This window comes from Carassius carassius, chromosome 42 (assembly GCF_963082965.1).
Source record: "Carassius carassius chromosome 42, fCarCar2.1, whole genome shotgun sequence".
Lineage (NCBI taxonomy): Eukaryota > Metazoa > Chordata > Actinopteri > Cypriniformes > Cyprinidae > Carassius > Carassius carassius.
The window spans coordinates 7,946,623-7,959,475 of record NC_081796.1 but is presented as its reverse complement, the minus strand read 5'-3'; positions in this window follow the sequence as shown (position 1 = coordinate 7,959,475).

Sequence of the window (12,853 nt, the reverse complement as noted above, 5' to 3'; positions counted from 1 at the left end):
CTGTCATACTTTTTATTGGGACAATTTCTTAACATTTTACATTGACAAAATATAGTTAACATTAAATATATATGCCTAAGCCTTATAATTTTTACAAATAGGGAAGTGAGCGTCAAGATCACAGTGCATCTCAATGCTCACAAAATGCATGCTGTGTTCTTGCATCTTTCAAGGTAGCCTGGCAAGACTGGTTTTCACGAGAGCACAGGTCTGATCTTTGCATTCTTGGAATTGAGAAACAGCCAATCTCTGCCCCGAACACTTTGATTAGCTGGTTCAGGTGTGTTTGATTGAGGTTGGAGTTGAACTCTGAAGGATGGTATGTCTCTAGGAGAAGGGTTAGCTACACCTGCTTTAGACATGAATGGCCACATCTTGATGTAGACCCTCTCATCTAAACACTCATTAGATTTATTTTCCATGTAAAGACCTTGTCTCAGAGGACCACCAGGACAAGACCACAGGAAACAGATGATTCTTCTGCACAATCTGACGTTGCTGCAGCCTGGAATTGAACTACTGGTTTCGTCTGGTCAGAGGAGAACTGGCCCCCCAACTGAGCCTGGTTTCTCCCAAGGTTTTTTTCTCCATTCTGTCACCGATGGAGTTGCGGTTCCTTGCCGCTGTCGCCTCTGGCTTGCTTAGTTGGGGTCACTTCATGTACAGCGATATCGTTGACTTGATTGCAAATAAATGCACAGACACTATTTAACTGAACAGAGATGACATCACTGAATTCAATGATGAACTGCCTTTAACTAACATTTTGCATTATTGACACACTGTTTTCCTAATGAATGTTGTTCAGTTGCTTTGACGCAATGTATTTTGTTTAAAGCGCTATATAAATAAAGGTGACTTGACTTGACTTTCCCTCTTATCTCCTAAGGTCAAACGCACTGCCCTCGACAGAGGCATGAACTTCCAACCATCACTTGAACAGCTAAATCTATTTAAATAACTTGCAAAACTAATTAATCTCAGACACAAACACACACACACAAACACAAAATCAAAAACAAGAGTGCACATTAAGCCAGTAAATGTGGTCAGTTTCTAATTCTTGTTAACCATAGACTTCTCCACTGTTCTGTACTTCTGCTCTAGACACTGAAATGTATTGTAGCACTACTTCTTGTTTCCACTTTTGGATAGCTTCTGCATTATAAATGAATAATGATGAATCAGAATGTTGACTTAGCAGACATTTGGGAACAGTTCTTGGGGACTTCTCTGGGTATGAATCTCTCCTTGACATCACATCTGTAGAGGACTCTATATAGGCTACTCACTATATCTTGAGTTCATCATGTCCTTACATTAACATATGACCTTTGACCCCTAGGTCCTTAGGAATTGCGCACCTTTACTAAAAGTATTTTACTTTCATTTTTTTGTCATGAAACATACTACTAAGGTTGTAAAAAAGGCTGTTTTTGGCCAATGCAAACAACTGCTATATAATATGCATGAACATTTAAAAGGTTATGTAATATTAATTTCTTGTTTGATTGGGGGGGGGGGGGGGGTAGGATAATTCAAATTTTATTATTTTCCACAAGCTAAATATGGAATTGTCACATGTGCTCATCAGGTCATCATGGGTCCTTATTTGGACATGCTCATATATGTTCGTGAAATGAATCCATGAGACCATAGGGTGCCCGTTTGCTGTTAAATGATTCCCTTTTGTAAAATGATTAAAAGCGATTTCTTGATCAGCTTGCATCTTGTGAGAAGGCATTTGAACAAAGAACCAATATCTTCATGCACAAACTCCATTGCATGATGGAAAGCACTATTTGTTTGGAAAGAGAATGAATCAGATAACCTGCAGCAAAGGTGAGGTAAATTAAGTGAATTGGCACCACAATTCATCAAAATATACATCTTCATATGAATAGTTGATATGATCAATATTGCCTTGAGAAAGAAAACTTGTATTACATGGTTTTAACTGTCATTAATCTGCTAATGTTTTGTACCATTTCTAGTAATGCAAATTAAAAAACATTTCATTGGCTGCTTTTTATATATATTGCTATTATTTCATGATCACCATAGTCTTGCTTTTTTCACTTCTAAGTAGGTATTTTTTATTTATTTAACATTTACATTTACATTTAATCATTTAGCAGACGCTTTTATCCAAAGCGACTTACAAATGAGAACAATAGAAGCAGTCAGGTCAACAAGAGAACAACTACAGTATACAAGTGCCATGAAAAGTCTCAATTAGTCTAGTATAGAACACATAGCCAGGTTTTTTTTTTTTTTTTTTTTTTTTTTTTATAAATGAAACGACAAGAAAAGGAAAAGTGCTATTGTTAGTTGGTTAAGTGCAGGCAAAAAATATGAGTCTTTAGATGTTTCTTGAAAATGAGAAAAGATTAAGCTGTACGAATTGAGATTGGGAGGTCATTCCACCAGCTGGGTACAGTCCAGGAAAAGGTCCGTGAGAGTGATTTTGAACTTCTTTGGGATGGCACTACAAGGCTTTGTTGACTTGCACAGCGCAAACTTCTGGAGGGCACATAAGATTTAACCAGTGAGTTTAGGTAAGTTGGTGCCGTGCCAGTGGTCGTCTTGTAGGCAAGCATCAGTACCTTGAATTTGATGCGAGCGGCTACTGGTAGCCAGTGTAACCTGATGAGGAGAGGAGTAACGTGAGCTTTTTTCGGCTCATTGAAGACAACCCTCGCTGCTGCATTCTGGATCAACTGCAGAGGCTTGACAGTACATGCAGGAAGGCCCGCCAGGAGAGCATTACAATAGTCCAGTCTGGAGAGAACAAGAGCTTGGACAAGAAGTTGGGTTGCTTGCTTTGACAGGAAGGGTCTAATCTTCCTAATGTTGTATAAGGCAAACCTGCAGGACTGGGTCGTTGTAGCAATGTGGTCTGTGAAGCTTAACTGATGATCCATCACAACTCCTAGGTTTCTGGCTGTCCTAGAAGGAGTAATGGTTGATGAGCCCAGCTGTATAGAGAAGTTGTGATGAAGCAATGGGTTAGCTGCAATCACCAGGAGTTCTGTCTTCGTAAGGTTAAGCTGAAGGTGATGGTCATTCATCCAGCTAGAAATGTCAAGCTGGTTGAACACAGCTCGCTCAAGTGTCTTTGCAATGAATGGAAGAAGGCATACCGGTCTGTAGTTTTCAAGAAGCGCTGGATTTAGAGATGGTTTCTTGAACAGTGGGCTTACCGAGCCTGCTTGAATGCTGAGGGAAATGTTCCAGAGTGAAGAGAGGAGTTGATAATGTGAGTAAGCGAAGGTATGACTGAAGAAGAGATCGCTTGAAGGAGGTGAGTGGGGATCAGATCAAGTGGACAAGTAGTAGGATGATTGGACAGGGGAAGTTTGGAGACGTCCATCTCTGAGAGTGGGGAGAAGGAGGAGAAAAAGTGTGCGTCGGCCATTGTGAAGTTGTCCTCAGTCTGCGGTGTGGAGAATTGGTCACTGATGGATCTTTTCTTATTTGTGAAGAAAGCTGCAAAGTCGTCCGCTGTAAGAGTCGATGGAGGAGGTGGTGGCGGCGGATTAAGAAGAGAAGAGAAAGTCTTGAAGAGTGTCCGAGCGTCACAACAGTTGTTAATTTTGTTGTGGTAGTAGGATGTTTTAGCCATGAAGACATTTGCAGAGAAGGAAGAGAGGAGAGACTGATACACACTGAGGTCGGTAGAGTTTCTTGATTTCTGCCATTTCCTCTCTGCAGCCCTGAGTTTAGAGCGATGTTCACAGAGAACCTCGGACAGCCAGGAGGCAGATGGGGCGGTGCGTGCTGGTCTAGGCAACAGTGAGCAAAAGTTGTCCAAGCAAGATGTTAAAGTGGAGCAAAGAGTGTCCGTAGCGCTGTTCGTGTCCAGAGCAACAGAGCACCAGAAATCGTGTCCAATTCAATTTAAGTGTGATAAATGTTCTGTGTGTTTGTAAAAAAAAAAAAAAAAAAAAAGAAACCGTGCAGGCATCATCTCACTCAGTCCGCGGACCCAGAAGGCCCAAGAGCCCTGGCAGATCCTTTGTGTGTGAGCTTTTCCAGTGGTCTCCTCTAGCTTTATTACACACTCGTATATCCTTGACTGAACTCTCAATTCAAAAGAAACTCTGACTCGAATCTCCCTTTTCTGTCCAAGATACTAGAAAAGGTAGTATCCTCACAATTATATTCCTTCTTAGAGAAAAATGGTATCTGTGAGGATTTCCAGTCAGGATTTAGACGGTATCAAGGTACTGAGACTGCTCTCCTTAGAGTTACAAATGATCTGCTCTTATCATCTGATCGTGGTTGTATCGCTCTATTAGTTCTATTGGATCTTAGTGCTGCGTTTGACACTATTGACCACAACATTCTTTTGCATAGACTTGAACACTTTGTTGGCATAAATGGAAGTGCAGAAGCATGGTTTAAATCGTACTTATATGACCGCCATCAAATCATAGCAGTGAATGAAGAGGTATCATATCGATCACAAGTGCAGTATGGAGTACCTCAAGGCTCAGTACTAGGGCCGCTACTTTTCACGCTTTATATGTTACCCTTGGGAGATATCATCAGGAAACATGGTGTTAGCTTTCACTGTTATGCTGATGATACTCAGCTCCATATTTCTTCGCAGTCCGGTGAAACACACCAATTTGAAAAACTAATGGAATGCATAGTCGATATAAAAAACTGGATGACGAGTAATTCCTTACTACTAAATTCTGAAAAAACAGAGGTGTTAATTATAGGACCTAAAAACTCTGCATGTATTAACATAGAACACTGTCTACGACATGATGGCTGCTCTGTCAATTCTTCGTCATCAGTTAGGAACCTAGGTGTGCTATTTGATAGCATTCTTTCCTTAGAAAGCCACATTTCTAGCATTTGTAAAACTGCATTTTTCCATCTGAAAAATATATCTAATACAGCCTATGCTCTCAAAGTCAAATGCATAAATGTTAATCCATGCATTTATAACCTCAAGGTTAGATTATTGTAATGCTTTATTGGGTGGTTGTTCTGCATGCTTAGTAAACAAACTACAGCGAGTCCAAAATGCAGCAGCAAGAGTTTTTACTAGAACCAGGAAGTATGACCATATTAGCCCGGTCCTGTCAACACTGCACTGGCTCCTTATCAAACATTGTATAGATTTTAAAATATTGCTTATTACCTATAAAGCCCTGAATGGTTTAGCACCTCAGTATTTGAATGAATCCACATCCGCTGTGTTGTCAAAGATCCTTTTCCTATTTGGCACCTAAACTCTTGAATAACCTACCTAACATTGTTCGGGAGGCAGACACACTCTTGCAGATTAAATCTAGATTAAAGACCCATCTCTGGCTTACACATAACATACTAATATGCTTCTAATTTCCAAATCCGTTAAAGGATTTTTAGGCTGCATTAATTAGGTAAACCGGAACCGGGAACACTTCCCATAACACCCGATGTACTTGCTACATCATTAGAAGAATGGCATCTACGCTAATATTAGTCTGTTTCTCTCTTATTCCAAGGTCACCGTAGCCACCAGATCCAGTCCGTATCCCGATCAGAGGGTCACTGCAGTCACCCGGATCCAGTACTTATCCAGACCAGATGGTGGATCGGCACCTAGAAAGCACCTCTACATCCCTGAAAGACAGTGGCGACCAGGACATCTAGAGCCCCAGATACAGATCCCCTGTAAAGACCTTGTCTCAGACGACCACCAGGACAAGACCACTGGAAACAGATGATTCTTCTGCACTTGATCTGACTTTGCTGCAGCCAGGAATTGAACTGCTGGTTTCGTCTGGTCAGAGGAGAACTGGCCCCCCAACTGAGCCTGGTTTCTCCCAAGGTTTTTTTTCTCTAGTTCGGGTAACTTCATCTAAAGCGATATCGTTGACTTGATTGCAAATGAATGTACAGACACTATTTAAACTGAACAGAGATGACATCACTGAATTCAATGATTAACTACCTTTAACTGTCATTTTGCATTATTGACACTGTTTTCCTAATGAATGTTGTTCAGTTGCTTTGACGCAATGCATTTTGTTTAAAGCGATATATAAATAAAGGTGACTTGACTTGACTTCACGGTGACATCAGATACAAATTCATCCTCTCTGGACATTATGGTATCCTTCATAAAGCCTTTGATCCAGACACAGTGAACATGTCTAAAAACAGCTCTGCTGGGGTTCTAGAATCATAAGCTGAACAAAATCAAGACCTGTGCATTGAAATTGAAATCAGTCAATTCGTGTTAATGTATCAACTGGCTGCTAGTTGCCTCCCAGAAATGGAGTAAACGTTTGAGGAAAATAGCTGATTTTCATCAGATGATATTTAGCCGATGTAGGTAATGTAATGTCTGCTGAGTTAAGTAAAGCACCTGTCATCAGAACACATGCAGTCATTGGTGAAACACCATCAGTGATCTTTTTTACTACATTTGTTTGTGTGACATATCTTTGAACTGTGGAATGAGACCTTATTTTGTTTGGATAAAAGTGAATACAAGAACACATGTCCATACATATTTACAAGTCAGTGATAGACAAGGAGATCAGAAACTGTGCCCATATAGTCACAGTGTCTGACAGTGTGGCACACAGCTCTTTATATATTCTGACAATTCTTCATGTTAAAACAGCATAGCATCGAGAATGGTGCATTTAATTCTAAGGGTACAAGAAAACACTTAACTATTATTCTTCAAATTACATATTAATTATAATTTTAAAATAACTCATTTAAAATAAAAAGGGCTTTTTTTCTCTCTTTCTTGACTAGATCAAAAAATTATGATCATGCAACCTTATAATTTGATCTGTTAAACTAATATTCAATTCTTTTTGTTTTCTTAAAAAAAAGAAAGAAAAAAGTGCTTTTTAGCTCTAGCTCACATTTCGTGAAAAAAAAAAAAACCTTTTAGTTTTTGCCCAAGCAAGTGACATGATTTGTAAACTGTTGGGACAAAAAGACAATAAATACTATTATAATACTGGTTCTTTTCTATTTTCTGTTTTCAGACATTTCCAAAATTTAGCAAAATAGTTTACCTCATGTAAAAAACAAACAAACGAATAAATAAATACAAACCAGTTAATTTATTATTTAATATTTCTGAAGGTTAAGCACCTGCAATGATTAATACTTAGGGGGGAAATCTTTTACAACTCCTGAATAAAGCATCAGTAAATCTCTCTGCTATTTTTGACACTTTCATGAAATGCTTCATCATTTATCTCTGACAGTATTTTTACAGTCTTCTATATCTTTGGATATAATGATCCTCCTGTTGTACTCTGCTGCTTTCTGGGAGTATAGCTTGTCTGACAACAGTGAATTGGGGATGATTTTCCTCTGTATGCTCTGGAAGAGCATTCCCTGGGCCTCTCTGACCTGCACATCAAAGTTTGAGAGTGACCTGGCCAGGGTCTGATATTCCCTGCACCTGCTGCTTACTCTTGGCCAACTCAAATACATTATTCCACCTACAGAGCAACTTAATGGCTTCTGTGGGGAACTGGAAACAAACAGCTACGGTAAGTTTGCCCCCTGTCCTGTGTCAGGAAGTGCTTCATGCATGCTTACTCTGATTCGTTGTGAAAAACTAAGGTTGATTGATGACCCAAGTATAAACTCAGAGTAATTCTTAAACTTTGGAATGTTTAATACATTCTGCATAGGTATATGGACAACTTTCCAGACTGGGATGCTGTCATTTGTAAAAAAAAAAAAAAAAAAAAAAAACCATTACAATTGCATATTCCAATGAACATCTGGCATTACAGCGACTTTGCTGTTGCACCATTAGGTAGCCTATGGTCTTCACTGAGCAGGCAGAGCCGTTTTTGTTGGACAGGTATCAGGACTAATCAGTTACAAATCATTGCTAAGAAAAACAGAATACATATGTTTGGAGACTTGGCGTCCTCTCTCTGGCACAGTCACACTTGACTTCAGCAGGGCAGGGCTGTGTTCCATGACAGTAGCAAGTGACAACATCTGCAATTTCTTTTAAAGGGGAAAATAAAAACAAACTATGATGCAAGTAGACTAACTTAAGTGACTTTCAATATGTACTGTACTGTATAAATGTAACCAAAGGGACGACCTAAGAGTTTCCTCAGCCATTAAGTAAGTGTCAATTAGCACAGTGACCTTTCTGAACAGTGTCATCTCTTCTCTGGTTTAAAGGTGAGAAATTTAAATGTTCAGTCAAGACCTTAACATTTAGCAAACTTTCTTGGCCTTCATTTGGTGGAACTGTGAGTGAAGTGTGCCACACACCTTCAGCAAAAGAAAGGCATGAGGGGACTGAATTGATCATATATTGAAGAAATAAAAAATGTAAGAGGCCAACATGCTATAAAGCAAAGGACCAGAGGCTGTTTTTATTAGAACTGTTTTCAGCCAAGACACATCAGAGAATGGCATGTGATAGCTTCTCACCATTAGTTACATTAGAATCCTGCACATTATCTGTGTGATACGCCACAGGTTGTTCTGTACATCATTTATATATCATATACATTGTGTAGCAGAAATGACTCGAACCAGACAAATTAAAGAGTCGATCAGGGCTGTGGCTGAAACACGAGCTGAATTCCTCAGTAAGGCAACAGGAAGTCATAAAACATTCTGTGCCACAAGTCCAAAGCAAGATAACCAACCAACCAAAGCTTTCACAGAACAGCTTTCAACATTAACACCACTAGAACAATTATTGACAATTTCAATTCGGATTAGAGATTTGTCAAATTTGTTGTTCGTAATTGATAAGCAACGCCGGACATCATGTGTAAACCCATGAGAGTACTACACGAGATCTTTTGACTTCCCCCACCCAGCAGAACCAGACTGAAATTCCTAAGGGGGAAGGGGCTTTGAACCTCTGGTCTCCACAGAAATCTTTGCCAAGAGAATGGCAAAGAAATTGTCTTTTCTACAAGTACATGGACCAAAATGAACTCCAAAATGACTTCTAAATGAATATCAGTCCATCGCTTAACTCCATATTCATTTATATGAAACCCACACATTTGACTATCATGTTATAATCACTTATTGTGTATGTCTTTTAATAACTATGGGATAGCTTAAGGATACATAGTCAGGTCTAGTATCCATGTAATCAAATCTGCTTGCTTGAAATAGTCCTGACAATCAATTATTTGTCAAATGTATCATATTCTTGTTATAGGAATCATGTCCAAAATTATACCCTGCAAGAGCGGGAAAATTCGGACCACATGCTTGGTAAGATAAACATATGATTTATGATACCCCCGAGCCAAGACAATATCTGATTGGTCAAGACAACATTTGAGGTGTGGCCAACAGGCCAGTTTAAATACTCAGGACACCATAAAATCTTGCTTTTAGTCTCTAGCGTTTAGCTTCTGCTATTAGTCATGCCTGATTTTAGTTTGCTTTTAGCTTTGCTTCTTAGCTTTAGCTTTTAGCAATGCTGTTTGTCATCACTGTTCTTTGAGCGCGGTTCCAGCGTGCTTCAGCCTGCACGCCTGCTGCTACTAAGCCACGATGAGAAGAAACACAACCTAGTCTCGTCAAACTTTACTTATTTTCTTTTCCGTTTGAGAGTTTCGTATTCTGAGTTAAGTTTTGTAACGTCGAGTTTCAACTTCAACCCGCACACAACTCCGTCTTCAGCCAAGAATTTGATGGTTGTTCATGTCTATGCAATTTAACGTATTGCTGTAAACTTTGGATTCCACATTTCCATTCTCTTAAACTCATCTTTCCCTAACTTTCGATCTTCCTGCAACTTCTGTGAATGTGTGCGTGCGTGCGTTTGTGTGTTAGATTAGTTTATATGTCTTAGATTTATCTAATAAAGCCTTATTCATATTGAAAAGAGAAGTATCTTGTTTTTTGTGCTTACAAGTTAATGTCTTAAACTGTCGATCTTGTTACTGTGCTAATTGATAGTGTTTTCACTATACTTTGGATAAGTGTTGTCAAAAGACCCGGTACTTCGGTACCAAGTCGGTACTAAAAAAATTTAAATGTGACGGTACCAGGTTTCTTTAAGTACCGGTAGTACCGAGGTCCTGTTCAAACCCGGTTCAGCGCTATGATTTCCACGAAGCAGAAAATGAGGACGGAATCTCAAAATCCAGTCATGAAAATGAAACTTACATTTTAATATGGACAGTCATGGAAATTGTCAAAGCATAAATTAATCAAATCAAATCTCCACATGGACCAGTATCTGTAAATGTTAAGCCGCAAAAGTTGTTTGAAATATGAATACATGTTCTGCGCGTCTGTGTGAATTAATGAATGGCAGAGACGTGCGGGTATGTTTAATACGTAGACTGAAGCGCATGACGCTTGCATTAATTTCAGCATCTGAGCTTCAGAGTTCTCTCTCCATCAAGCGATCTGAACTTTTCAGTTCATCTCAATGGACGCACAGCACACCTGTATTTGATGCTCTGTAAACTCTGTGTGAAGGCTCGCCGTCGCTTTACTGATAGCACTGTTTCTCACACATGCAAAGAGAGAGAGAGCCAGAGTCTTACCACGCTGAATCGACACGCTATATGTAAACTATTCTTTGTTGTCTTCTCCTGTCAAAATAATGGAGTTCATTTAGAATTCTTAATATTTATTTTCGAACAAGCAGAAGACATACCGGTTTCTCCGGTAGTGGGCGGAGCTAATGCGCAAATGGCAATTTCATTGGCTGGCGCTGATCTCTTACGTCCTTGTTTTGATTTCAGCAAATCAGTTTGACCGATTGCAGACAACGTGATTAATATTCATGAACCCAGCTGCTCATCAATTCATAGTGCATTGTACATACATTAGTATGATAGTAGAATTAGTAGTAGTATTATCTTTTAATAATAATTAATATGATCTATTACTATTTTTTTTTACAGAAAACCCTCAATGACAAAAAATATCTTAAGCATCACCACCAGTCTTAAGTTCAGTTAAAATGACAAATATGCATTCATTAGGCCTAAAAGTTAATTTTTACATAAAGGCATTGTGCTAGAAATATTACTATTATTTAGTAAAATGTATGTGATACTGCTACTACTGTTGAAAAAATTTATAAAACTTTATTTTTTAAAGAAATAAATCACAATATTTCTTCCATGTTTTAATTTGAATAGCAAATCCCCTTTATTTACCAAAAATAAAATGTGTTTAAATTTCATAAATTAAAAGACAAATTAAATTTGGGTGAAACTTGTTCACTGTTTTTCATAATTATATAACTTGTAGAAGAACTTTAAACACAATTGTAAATAAGTATAAAGAATGGCATTGGTTTTATTTTTAGTGCTAAAAAGTATTTTTTTTTAATTAGCATATTTTTGTGTTTTGCTTTGGTACCGAAATTGGTACCGAGAACCGTGGATTTTCACTGGTATCGGTACCAAATACTGAAATTTTGGTACCGTGACAACACTACTTTGGATATTAATATCCAGCGCAGATTTGAAGTTAAACGGTTCGTTCAGTGAATCGCAGGGCGTCTCAGTGATCAGCCGTGAAACAATGATTCTGTTCAATGATTCCATTTGAGCTAAATTTGCCTGTTTCCCTTACAATTGTCTGTTCATCACAGCTGTTTATCTGCTTAAGGAACAGCCCTAAGGACACTTACCTCAAACCTCAAAGATTTTAGCTCCTTGCCATGTCGCCTCTGGCTTATGCGCTGAAATAAATCAATTCAGCCGGGATGCCCTTCAATCCCCCACAGTCCAAAGGCATGCAGGACAGGTGAATTAGACACTGTAAAATTCCTGTAGGTGGAAATAAGAGTATAAATGTATGCGTGTCTGTTAGTTCTGTGATGGTCTGGCCATCCTTCCAGGGTTTTCCCCTGACTACAGCCCAATACCCATGGGATAGGCTCCAGCATCCCCATGACCCTACATAAAACAAGCAGTTTGGAGGATGGATGGGTGATAGAAATATGATCAGTCACAGTAATACATTTGCCTTGACCTGACCTGACTTTATTTATAACTGGTCAAATTCATAAGGACAAAACCTACCCTATTTACATTAATACCCTGTGAGAACTACTTACTCTTGCGTAGACCAAAACCAGCCTATATTTAAACCCCTTAAAAACATTGATCCACTTCAAATATTTATCACACAGCACATGTACATATAAATCATGCAGCTTATTTATTTGGTAGCTCTTAACATCAACCATGTCATGTGTTTAACTGCCACACCATCAAAGTTTCTCTGTCACTTCACAGACTTGCTCACTAAAATTGGAACTGATATATCTGCTAGAAAAAAAAAATATATCAAAACATATTAGTCTAGTGCTTGCTCATCTAACACATCAGATTCAACTCATCAGTTCATTAGTAGATACCACAAGACTTGAATTGGGACTCCGATGAGGGAGACATCCTAAAATGGATCATTCATGTCAGGGTTTCTCAACCATGTTGCTGCAGTCTCCCCAACACTGCAAATTGTGTATGCCCCTTTGTCTGACACAGGTGTTTCTGGTACTGGATATTTTACTTATTAGTTAACAACCTGAATCAGGTGTGACTGCTTAAGGATACATGTCAAATGTGTAGTGTTATGAATACTCCAGGAACAAGGTTGAGAACCTTGACCTTAACAGTGTGATTTACTGTAAAGCTCATTTGAATTGTGAAAGCACTATATAACTAAATTTGACTTGATATTGTGCACAATTGTATCTTTGGAAATTACTTGTATTATTAGCTGCAGTAAGTGTTTCTACTATTGAACATAATGGGTGTGCTAAATATTCTTTAAATCTGACCACAAACAGGATTTACTGAACATTTTTTAGTCCTGGGCTGATGGTCATGTACACTGACCC